The sequence below is a fragment of the Dermacentor variabilis genome, chromosome 2 (genome assembly GCF_050947875.1).
Source record: "Dermacentor variabilis isolate Ectoservices chromosome 2, ASM5094787v1, whole genome shotgun sequence".
Classification (NCBI taxonomy): domain Eukaryota; kingdom Metazoa; phylum Arthropoda; class Arachnida; order Ixodida; family Ixodidae; genus Dermacentor; species Dermacentor variabilis.
In genome coordinates this window covers 266,554,012-266,564,864 of record NC_134569.1, presented here as the reverse complement: position 1 = coordinate 266,564,864, position 10,853 = coordinate 266,554,012, and the positions used below count along the sequence as shown (strand labels likewise).

The 10,853-nt window shown below is 40.7% G+C and overlaps 1 protein-coding gene across 1 annotated transcript in view; it reads left to right on the top strand.

Moving 5' to 3' along the window:
- The first annotated feature begins 666 nt into the window (after positions 1–666).
- Positions 667–10,853, top strand: part of LOC142573286 (FUN14 domain-containing protein 1-like) — a 180,359-nt gene continuing 170,172 nt past the window's right edge. Inside the window, exon 1 of the mRNA XM_075682923.1 lies at positions 667–711. The gene's annotated coding sequence lies outside the window, so the exon portion shown is untranslated. The remainder of the gene's footprint in view (positions 712–10,853) is intronic.

The following is a 10,853-nucleotide window of genomic DNA, read 5'->3' as shown; positions in this document are numbered from 1 at the left end:
TAACCTTTGTCTATTCTATCAACAGCAGTGTTCTTCACGAAGTACCTCATTACAAATAGCTGGGCCTCTGGATAGCAAGTCACTTAGACTGGACATTACGTCGTAAGAAATGCAAGGTGTAAGTTGTTCTTTTTACGAAGAGCTCTAAAGTTTACTACTCCTGATGCCCGCATGACCGCATATAAAGCACTTATTCTCCCATCATTAGAGTATGCAGCCATAATTAAAGTGAGTATGAGTATGCAGCCATATTCAAGTGAGGTGATGCTTGGTGCGGGCTCCAGATGGCAGATGCGTATTTAAGTTTTGCCCGAACAAGGGACTTGTAGGCAAGCAGTTTTACGTTTTGAGGTGCCTGGCGGAGATTACATTTTAAAAAACCTAGTGTTTTATTAGCAGATGATATGATGTTAGTAATATGTTTATGCCCAGACAGATCATTACATACAGTGACACCTAGGTATTTATAGGACTCTGATAGTTTGAGAGGCATGTTTCTAATTTGGTAGGGAAATACCAGGGGATTATTACTATGGGTGAAAGACATAACTTTACATTTTTGTACATTAAGTTTCATTAACCAGTCGTCACACCATGTTAGTATGTTGGCGAACTCTTTCTGCAGGGCTGTTTGATTGCAGGTGTTACGTACAGTGCGATAAATGACACAATCATTGGCGAACATTCGGATATTACAGGACACATGTGAAGGTAAGTCATTAATAGATATTAAAAATAATAGAGCGCCAAGAACCGATCCTTTAGGGATGCCTGATGTTACTGGCACAGGGTTAGATAGGCGATTATTTATAATAACAGATTGGGAGTGGTTGCTAAGAAATTCAGTGATCCAATTCAGAACATCAGGATGCAATTTAAGTCTTGTAAGTTTCAATATTAGACGTTGATGAGGAACATTATTGAAGGCCTTAGAGAAATCCAGGAAAATTGTCAGTCTGTATGTTACTGTCAAGGTTAGTGTGAACATCGTGCAGGAAAATGGGCAGCTGTGTTTCACAGGAGAAACCTTTGCGGAGTCCATGCTGGGCGGGATGGAAAAAGTGATTCAAGTCAAGAAAATTCACGATAATAGAGTAGACGACATGTTCCATGATTTTGCAGGGGACGCTTGTTAGGGAGATGGGGCGGTAGTTAAGGGGCGAGTTTCTGTTACCTGATTTGTGGACTGGAACGACCTTCCCAATTTTCCAGTCATCTGGAATGTAACCTGAAGAAAGAGACTGGGCAAATATCAAAGACAAATATGCTGCAGAAATAAGCTTAGTGTTGTTTAAAATTTTTGAGTTAATCTCGTCCATGCCGGAAGATGATGAACACTTGATTTTGTCAATGATCGCACAAATACCGTCTACATTGAAAGCAATGGCTGGTATTGACAAGTTTATACTAAGCGATGACGAAACGGAAGGTGCATTAGATTCGTTTGTGAACACAGAAGCAAAGGCCGAATTAAACACTTTGGTGCAATCAGAATCATTAATAATTTCGTTCGATTCGTTAGTTATCTTAATAGTGCACATTTTGCTATTGTTTAAAACTCTCCAAAATTGCCTCGGGTTATTTATTAAAAGGTTTGGTAGATTATTGTGATAAAAGGAGTATTTAGCGTGATGCAGTGCGTCAACGTAGCTCTGTTCGGCTTCAGAATATTTATCCCATGTGTATGGGCGTCCTCTCTGTTTGGCAGCGCGATACAGACACTTTTTTTTTGTTTTCTAGGCATTTTAAGGCCTTTGTGAACCATGGTTTTTGCTGATAAGAACATAGATGAACTGGCAGTGTGTATGAACATCAGTCACGGCTTGGTTCACACCATAATTCATGAACATCTCGGTTATTGGCTCTTGTGTGCGCAATGGATGTCCAAGATTTTGAACCACTGGCAGAAGATGGGGAGGTTCGGCGCTTCCTTCATTGATGCGATCCGGTATCACAATGAGAGTGACAACTTCTTGTCTGCAATTGTCACCGGGGATGAATCATGGTGCCGCTGTTATGAGACTGAAACACGATGGCACTGCTTACAGTGGAAACATTCGAATTTACGACCCCCAAAGAAAGCAAAAGTCGTCATTTCTGCTGGAAAAGTATTGGCTTTTTTTTCGATCGTCAGGGGCCATTACTGATCGAATTTGCTAAACCTAGAGAGGCTATCAATCGTTTCCAATATTGTTACACACCAGATTGGCTGCGTGTCACAATCAAGAACAAACAGTGTAGAGAATTGATGAATGGGGTTATCTTCACGACAATGCCCGTCCCCACGTTGTTGATTTGGTTAACACAAAACTGGCAAATTTCAAGTGGGAAATGCTGCAACATCCGCCATACAGACCAGACTTGTCACTTCGTGACTTCCACAATTTGGGACAATCGAACAAACAGCTCAAGGGAACCAGATTCATGTCAGACGATGACGTGAAGGAGTCAGTTACAGACTTTTTGAAGCAGCAACCCAAGGAGCTTTATGAGACGGGAATCACGCAACTTGTTAGTCAAGGAGACAAATGTCTCAATGCTCATGGAATGCTCATGCTCTTAAATAAAGTGCCCCGTTTGTCATATATTTGCATTGGCTCACTTTCATTTGACTCTCCCTTGTATATTTTGTAGAACTTCTGCTTTTTATATGTGCTCTCTGTTGCAACTATAATTTCGGCGCAATTACTCACAATGCACGACCGGTGACAGCACCTCCTGTGCAATACATTGGAATGAAGGACAGCGTCACTGAGATTTTCCCCTGGCCATTGTGTATGTACAAAAATGTAAACAACCTTCTTGCATGACAAAGTTTCATTAAAATATTTGTCCTCAACTTCTTCATATCACGTCCTTTACATTTTTCATATCAGCGGCATGCATTGCTTTGCTGGTTTCGAATTGATATAGTTCTAAAGTTCGTGTGGTATTTTCCTTACTTATTAAATAGACAAAAAACATGGAAGCATTGATATCAGTTATTTCGGACACAATTTTTGAGACATATGCGTGTATTATTTTATGGAAAAAAATACATATTTTACTTGTCTTCACAGTGCGTAGCGCCCAAAAATTCATTTGCAGCATCTTTGGCAATTGCAATGCAGTGATTAATCATGCACGTGATCCCTCTACATATCCTATAAGGAGGAGGCCGAGTTGCAACGTAGCATTAAATGAAGGAAAAATAAATGAAATTCCAAAAGGTCTTCTTCTTGGGCAAGTTGGCGCTTAGATTTCCTAGGGATACTTTGTGGCACAAAATACATTTCTTGAAAAGGGACAGAAGAAAGGAAGACAGTGAAGCGCCAAACTACCAACTGTTTAATGACAGCCTGAAAAAATGTATAGAAGACGTATAGAAACGACGTTTAGAAAGGTATAGAAGCAGAAGTTGTGTCTTTTCTTCTATACATTTTTTCAGGCTGTCATTGAACAGTTGGTAGTTTGGCGCTTCACTGTCTTCCTTTCTTTTGTCCCTTTTCAAGAAATGTATTTTGCACCACGAAGTATACCTAGGAAATGAAATTAGAACATCGTTTTGGCATGCTGCACCTGCTGGGCTGAGAAGGCACTTCCAGTCGGCACATCTGTTTCCTTCAGTGAGAGAGTCGCGTAGTGAGCAACATGGGGGCTGGTGCCACCTTATGGCGTGCTGCGCCAACCTGTGATGCTCTCCATGGCTTTTACAACCGGCACGCAGGCGGGATGGGTGGTAATGGCGGCAGATACGAACAGACGTAGGCAAATGTATTGCCCCATCTCAGCATTGTTTATTTAAGGGGAACTTGGCAACCTCAAATGTTAAGGTCATTGTACATGGAAAATGCCACCTAGAAGGCAAAATTTCTATTGTTAAATCCGCTATGTGGTGAATAACATATTGTTATATATGGGTTCTTTTCTCATAACCTTAATGCAAAGCTGATACTCTGAAGTCGACTCATCGTTATAACCAATATATTTTTACATGGTATAAATGGATCGCACTGTAAAGCTTATGGAGCAATTGGTTCACCCATGTTACCATGGCTCTCCAGCGGAAGAACAATTCGGAGCATGCCTCACTTGCATCGATCTTTCTCCTTTCTTCGTACTGGCATTCAAACAAAAACACATATTTGACAATTTCGAGTAGTGAATTGAGTAATAGTTGTTGGGGGGCTAGTTGGTTCACGTTTCCAGAAGAGGGTTGTAACGCCGAAAAAGACAACACAGCAAGCGAGACAGGACAGGCGCCTGTCCCATCTCGCTTGCTATGTGTTGTCTTTCGGCACTACAACCCTCATCTGAAAGAGATTAGTGAATTAACGAATCAAATAGCCAACACTATTCACTTTGTCTTTGAAATTTCAAATATTTGTGCCCACTAATTACCACGTTACATTTCAAATGTGACCAAATTTAGAGAAAGGCAGGAATACAGAGACAGAAAAACATAATCCCAAAATTCTGAAACTCACAATTTTCTAGATACAGACACTAAAATATTTGCTTACGAGTTTCTTACTCGTGAGAGTTTTATGTAAAATCATGATAAAAGTGCACTGTTTAAATGGTGTGGTAATAAATAGTCTAGTGCCCAATTCTTTAATAAAGCAATTATCTTCATTTTTCGTTTAGTCGAGGAAAGAGCGGTTCTGTGTGATTGTTCTGTGGGGAATTAAAGATGCCACAAACTGCCTTTTTTATGCTCTAGCGATTGCTGGTGTTGTTGTGCCCCACACTAAATTGCGGCAATCATTTACATGTGATGCATTCAAGCTGTTATATATAAACTTAGTATATTTTAGCAATTAATTTGTACATGTTAACTATACTAGAAACTTGTATTATAGGATTAGTTCTGTGTGTTTATTCCATGACATGCTCAAACAAAACTCCAAGACTTCTAACCCAGGCAATCATTTGAAGACCTGGATTTTCACAATTTAATGAAAACTGTATCCATTTTGCAGTTTCTAGGTCTGAACCACACAGCCTTTAGTGCCGTTTACCTACTTTATGAGAATTGTTGGCTCTCCAGCATGTTAGAGTCCTTAATACACGGTTGGTATCATTTATTACGTCACCATCACGGGCAATGCAAAGTACTGTAGCATCATCTGGCTGTGTATATTATGAATCTTGTGGAATTATCAATTCTGACTCTGTCATTTATTTGTAAGCAGAACAAAAGTGGCCTTGTTTCTTGAGGGGCACCGACACTAAGTGCTTTAAAATGTGATGCAAGATTTTTAATATATACTTTCTGAAGTATTTTATGAAAACCATAATAGTCTTAAGTTTTGACTTGTAAGCTATGATTTATATTATCAAAAGACTGAATAATCTACAAAGGCACCTAGCATCCATCTCATTTCCAAAAAAGACTCTGATGTGGTCTTCTTGTGTAATAAAAGCGCATCTTTCATAAAGAAATCTCTCCTGTACCCTAGCTGTGCATCACTTATTATTTGGTGCTTTACAAGTAAACTCATCCTTTCACAGCAAAACTATTATTTCGACTAGAACGACTCAAAACATTGTATGCCAGCATTGCCATTTGTTGGGCACGTTGGTAAACTGACTTGGAAAGCATATTTAGCGCCAGCAAACAAGGAGAGAAGGGAGACACCACAATGCGCTAACTTAACAACTTGATTTTCATTGTATGCCAATTTTAATGGTTTCATTAAATAAACTAAGTCACTCACAAAGTCTATATTTTGGAAAAATGTGGGGATTATTAGGTGCATTGTGGAGGCAAATTTTGAAATGCCTGTGTCAATTAGAGGTTAAATGAAAATTGTTAAACCCTTGTTTTTGGCCAATACGGAAGCACTAGATTTAGCACTTAAAAGCGTTTCTCTCTTTTGTGGGTGGACCATAAGTGGCAGAGATTTCATATTTTGAAGAAATTGGCGCCGTTCTATGGGTGACGTGGCCTCAAAGTTTGATTTGTCTTTGATAATCATGCATTTTAAAAATAAAATTTAAAAACTGCTGTTTCCTGCTTTCTTTGGTGAACTATGCGAAGCACGGGGCTTATATATTGTTGAAGCAGGAAGCAAGTGCTTGACAAATAATAAATCATCTTTCATCTCTTTAGTTTAATTCATAATTCATAATTTTTATTTATTAGTAAAGATACAGATAATTACATGTACATAGTATACATAAGCAGGTCCCATAGTTAAAGACTGTACCGGGAACTCCTGTTAAAGACACTTATGATGTTATACAATGTTTAAAGCAACGCATTTCGATGGGGGCGAAATGCGAAAACACCCGTGTGCTTAGATTTAGGTGCACGTTAAAGAACCCCAGGTGGTCAAAATTTCCGGAGTCCTCCACTACGGCGTGCCTCATAATCAGAAAGTGGTTTTGGCACGTAAAACCCCAAATATTATTATTATTATAATCTTTAAAGCAAAAGTAGTACACATGAGAGCTAAGAGTAATGTCAAAACATGTTTATAGCATATGAGTAATAAGAACACTTGTTAACAGCATGACAATATTTAAGAAAATAATAAAATTAAGAAAATGGACAATATCAGTAAGTATTTATTATGAATGCTTCTAGTTCTCTTTTAAATTGGTATAAATTTTAGCATTTTTGATAATAGGTGGCAGAGTATTCCAAAGCGATATTGAGGAAAATTCTGCAGTCTGTTTACCATAGTTAGTTCGCCCTTTAGGTAGACGGAAATTATTATTGAGTGCAAATCTAGTGAGACTATGAGCTATCAGGTCACAAGGTGAGAAGCAGATCGATGGTAGTTCCTTAGTCATGTATTTGTAAAATAAGATCCCTAGACTATATTTGGTGAGTTCTGAAATGGTTAGGATGTTGTTTTCATGTAGTGATTTTCCCTTTGCAAAGCGTGAACTGCTTGTAATAATTCTTATGAATTGGTTCTGGATTACCTGGAGGGATGCCAAGTGAGTGTTATAAGTGTTACCCCAGCATATTATGCCGTAGTTAATATGGGGGTGAATGAATAAGTGGTATAGCGAGATTAATGTATTATGTGTAAAGTAGGGACGAGTTTTAGTTATAATGTGAATACTGTATGCTATTTTCTTTTTGATGTGAGAAATGTGATCTTTATATTTCAAGTTGCAGTCAAGAGAAATCCCAAGAAAAGATGAGCATGGACTGGGAGAGATAAGAGTGTGAGCCAAAAGTTAAAGAAGGGGAGGATGCCGAATATATTTGGTGTGAGGAAAATACAACAAATTTAGTCTTGGTGGCATTAATAGATAATAGGTTAGCATTACACCAACTTAAAACATTTTCTAGATCAGTATTTATCTTGTTAATAAGAAGTGACATCTTTTTATCAGAGGCAAATATGGTAGTATCATCAGCGTACAAAATGCACTTAGTAGACGACAAACAGTTAGGTAGGTCATTGATATATATCAAAAACAATAGTGGTCCTAAGATGGATCCTTGAGGGACGCCAATGTTAGTGGTTTGTTCTCTGGAATAGACATTAGACACACACTATTTGAACTCTGTTTGATAAGCAACTTTTTAATAGTGAGAGCGCAGGATTACAACCTTTGTAGAAAGTTACTTATTCAAGCATTCTGAGGTATCATACTGCCGTTATTTGCTATTATTCCAGAAGTCCTAAAGCAACTGTACAAGAAGTGTTTCAGAGGATTACTGAAGCCTTGTTTTTTTCCTTTGTTTTAATATGTCATACCAGATTTGCAGTTAATTTCTCTTGTGTCCTTTGTGAACTAGACAAGGCACCTTGTTTATATTTCGCTACAATAAGGGATAGGTTATGGTTAACGTGTACGCAAAGTTTGAAATGTGTGGGTTAATTTCAAAATTTTCACTGCAGTGTTTGCAGTACTGTGGAGATTTATGAGTGCTTTAGCAGCAGCGCAAAACTTGGCCCGGTGGCATAACTTGGTGACTTATGCCACCAAGATCAAACTCAGCAAAAATGGGTAGACCTACGTCAATAGCAAATATGTATGTAAAGCATGTGGATTCAATGCAGCTTTTGCAAAAAAAACTCATAAGCAAGTGTCCACAATTGACATGCTGCCATTATCAGCTACGTTTCACAAAGTCCCAAGGGAACTCAGCATTACACAACTGTAATGTTTAGTATATGTGCGGGGAATCTTAAACGTAAAGTGGTACAAAATTTTAATGTTAATGGCCTCGTCGGGAGAGTTACAAATAATTCATGAACATTCATGTTTTTGGCATTTCTATGCATTATACGAAGTTCACCCGGTGTCCTCAGTAAACTAAGTGAGGCACCTTGTCTCTGCTTGGTGAAAGAAAAGATGAGGGGTGATGCGTAGGCAAAGCTCAAAGTGGGTTGGTTTATTGCAGCTTTTAGCGTATTTTACGAGTGGTGCAAAATTCAGCCTGTGTCCTGACATAGCTACCAAATGCCACCAAGATCAAATTTATCAAAGATGTAAGAAAAGCTCTGCCCCATTTGTGTGAAAGGTAAATTTCCATGGATAAAGTACAACCTTTTCTAGAAAAATCCCAGATATTTGCTCAAAAGTGCTATGTGAACTTTTTATGCTATGTTTCCCAGTGTCTTGAGGGAACCCTATGTTACGCAAGCTTTACAATTAATGATGTTTCACTTGGTTATGTCCTCCACAATAAACTGTGTAATCAAGCACTCTAGAGCATACATAATCTTATGATCGCCACAAAATTTTGCTAGCAGCCCTAACTACAAATGCCACCAAGATCAAAGTTAGCAGCAGTAGGTGGACTACTATGGAAATTTGTGTGCAAAGGGCAATGTGTGTGCATCAAATACCATATAGACTCATATAAGGGCCACATCCGTGTAAGGGCCGCACCGCTAACTTGGCAGCCCAAAATTCGGAAAAAAAAAGTTTAAACAGAGAAGCAATCGCGTTTGGTGCCCCAATGCTGCACGCTCACATCAGAAAATTTTTTGCATGCTCCGTACTCCTGTGTGCCGCCCCTAGATGGCGAGAGCTTCACCTTTGAGGCACGGCGGACCGAGCACAGGCATATGGCCTAACATGCGTTTCCTCTTCTTCATGTAGGTTTTTTTGGTTTGCCTTGCCAGAATGCCATGACGTCAGTGATTATTACTCCACAATTATAAGCGATTCCCGCTGTCTCTTGGTTCTGCCGGCCCCGCAGGGGCGTCTGCATCAGCAGGTGTTTGGTGTGTTGCGACACTACGTACCCGAGCACACGAGGGTTGGACCCTCCCGCGTGTAGCCGTGCGTGGCTTAGCCGTGTCCGGGGAAAAGGGGATTCTGGGGGTTGAGCCAATGCCGGGTGTTTGGACCTTTACGGCCCCTCAGTGGTGGCAACACACCCCTTTGGCCTCGGCTTCATATAGATGGCACCCCTGGACTGACCCACCCGGGGGAAATTGGTAGTTGCCGTTTCCTGTCCTCCTCTCCATTCTGTGTCTTTTTCTCTTCCTTTCAATCTTTCCTGTCTTCTCGTCTCTTCTATTTACTTCCGACTTTCCTGGCAGCGAGGGTTAACCTTGTGTGGGTGGCCAACCTTGGGTACTCCAGATTGGGTTACAGTGGCACCGCACAACTGGCAAGGGCTTGTCTTACTCGTAAGACCTGCTCCGTCCCCATGTTAAGCTCGGTGGTGGGCGGTTGGCACTGCTGCCGAACTCATGACCTCTATATGGCTTCTGGTAAACCACTTTCCCTTGATCGCCCTCTAAAAAGAGGTTGCACTGATGCAACCTCTCAATTCTTTTTGAAAAACAATGAAGAAAATTTCCCTAAGTACCATGTAATCCATAGTGAAAGCAACACGAGCGTACGCAAATTCTCCCCCTTCTTGGTGGCGAAATGCCTTCGCAAGACGATAGGACCTGGCTACAAAGCGACAAAAATGTCCAATGGAGATCTGCTCCTTGAATTGGAAGATAAAACCCAATATGAGAAAATGAATGACTTGAAATGCATAGGCGATGTAGCGGTCACTGTGTCTGCACATCGAACCATGAACACGAGCCGTGGAGTAATCTCTGAAGACGACTTCATGGACCTTAGTAATGAAGAGCTGCTTGAAGGTTTTCAGGATCAAAATGTCATCAAGGTAGAACGAATTCTAATCTGCAAGAATAACAAACAACTTCGAACAAAGCACATTGTACTAACCTTTGGTACCAGTGTGTTGCCTAGTACAGTGGATGCAGGCTATATCAAAGTACTTGTTAGGCCATACATTCCAAATCCTCGACGGTGCTTTAAGCGCCAGAGGTATGGGCATGGATCCCAGACATGCCGAGAACGGCAGACTTGCGCGAAATGCAGCTCGAACGATCATCCATCAGACACTTGCGACTCATCTCCACATTGCGTGAACTGTGGTGGAAGCCATCCAGCCTACTCTAGAACGAGCCCTAAATGGAAGACATTACATCAAAAGGTCAAAGAAGATATAACATTTCACGAAGCAAGGAAATGTCTGTCATACTTAAATCACACAAGCTTTTCTGAGGTGGCGCGAGGGGGGCAGTGTCACATATTCCTCGGGAGTCTACCGCGGTCACTGATAGTGGCCCGGTAATCACTCCGCCTGCCCCCCTGGTGGCTGCAGCAAGTGCTGCTTCATCAACATCGAAGGTGGACCTGCCGACTCCAGTCCCGCAGGTCTCAAAGCTAATCCGAACTCCACGGCCTGGGACGCGAGTTTCAGCGCCTTGTTCACGATCCTCCAGCGCCTCCGAAAAGGTTATGGAGGTCAATCAAAAATCCTCGACGTCATCGACGCCAAAAGATCAGTGCTCTCAAGAGCGCACTAGAAGAGATAAAATACCTGTAACTGCTCAAAGAAAGGGACCGGTAACCTAAACGGTTAC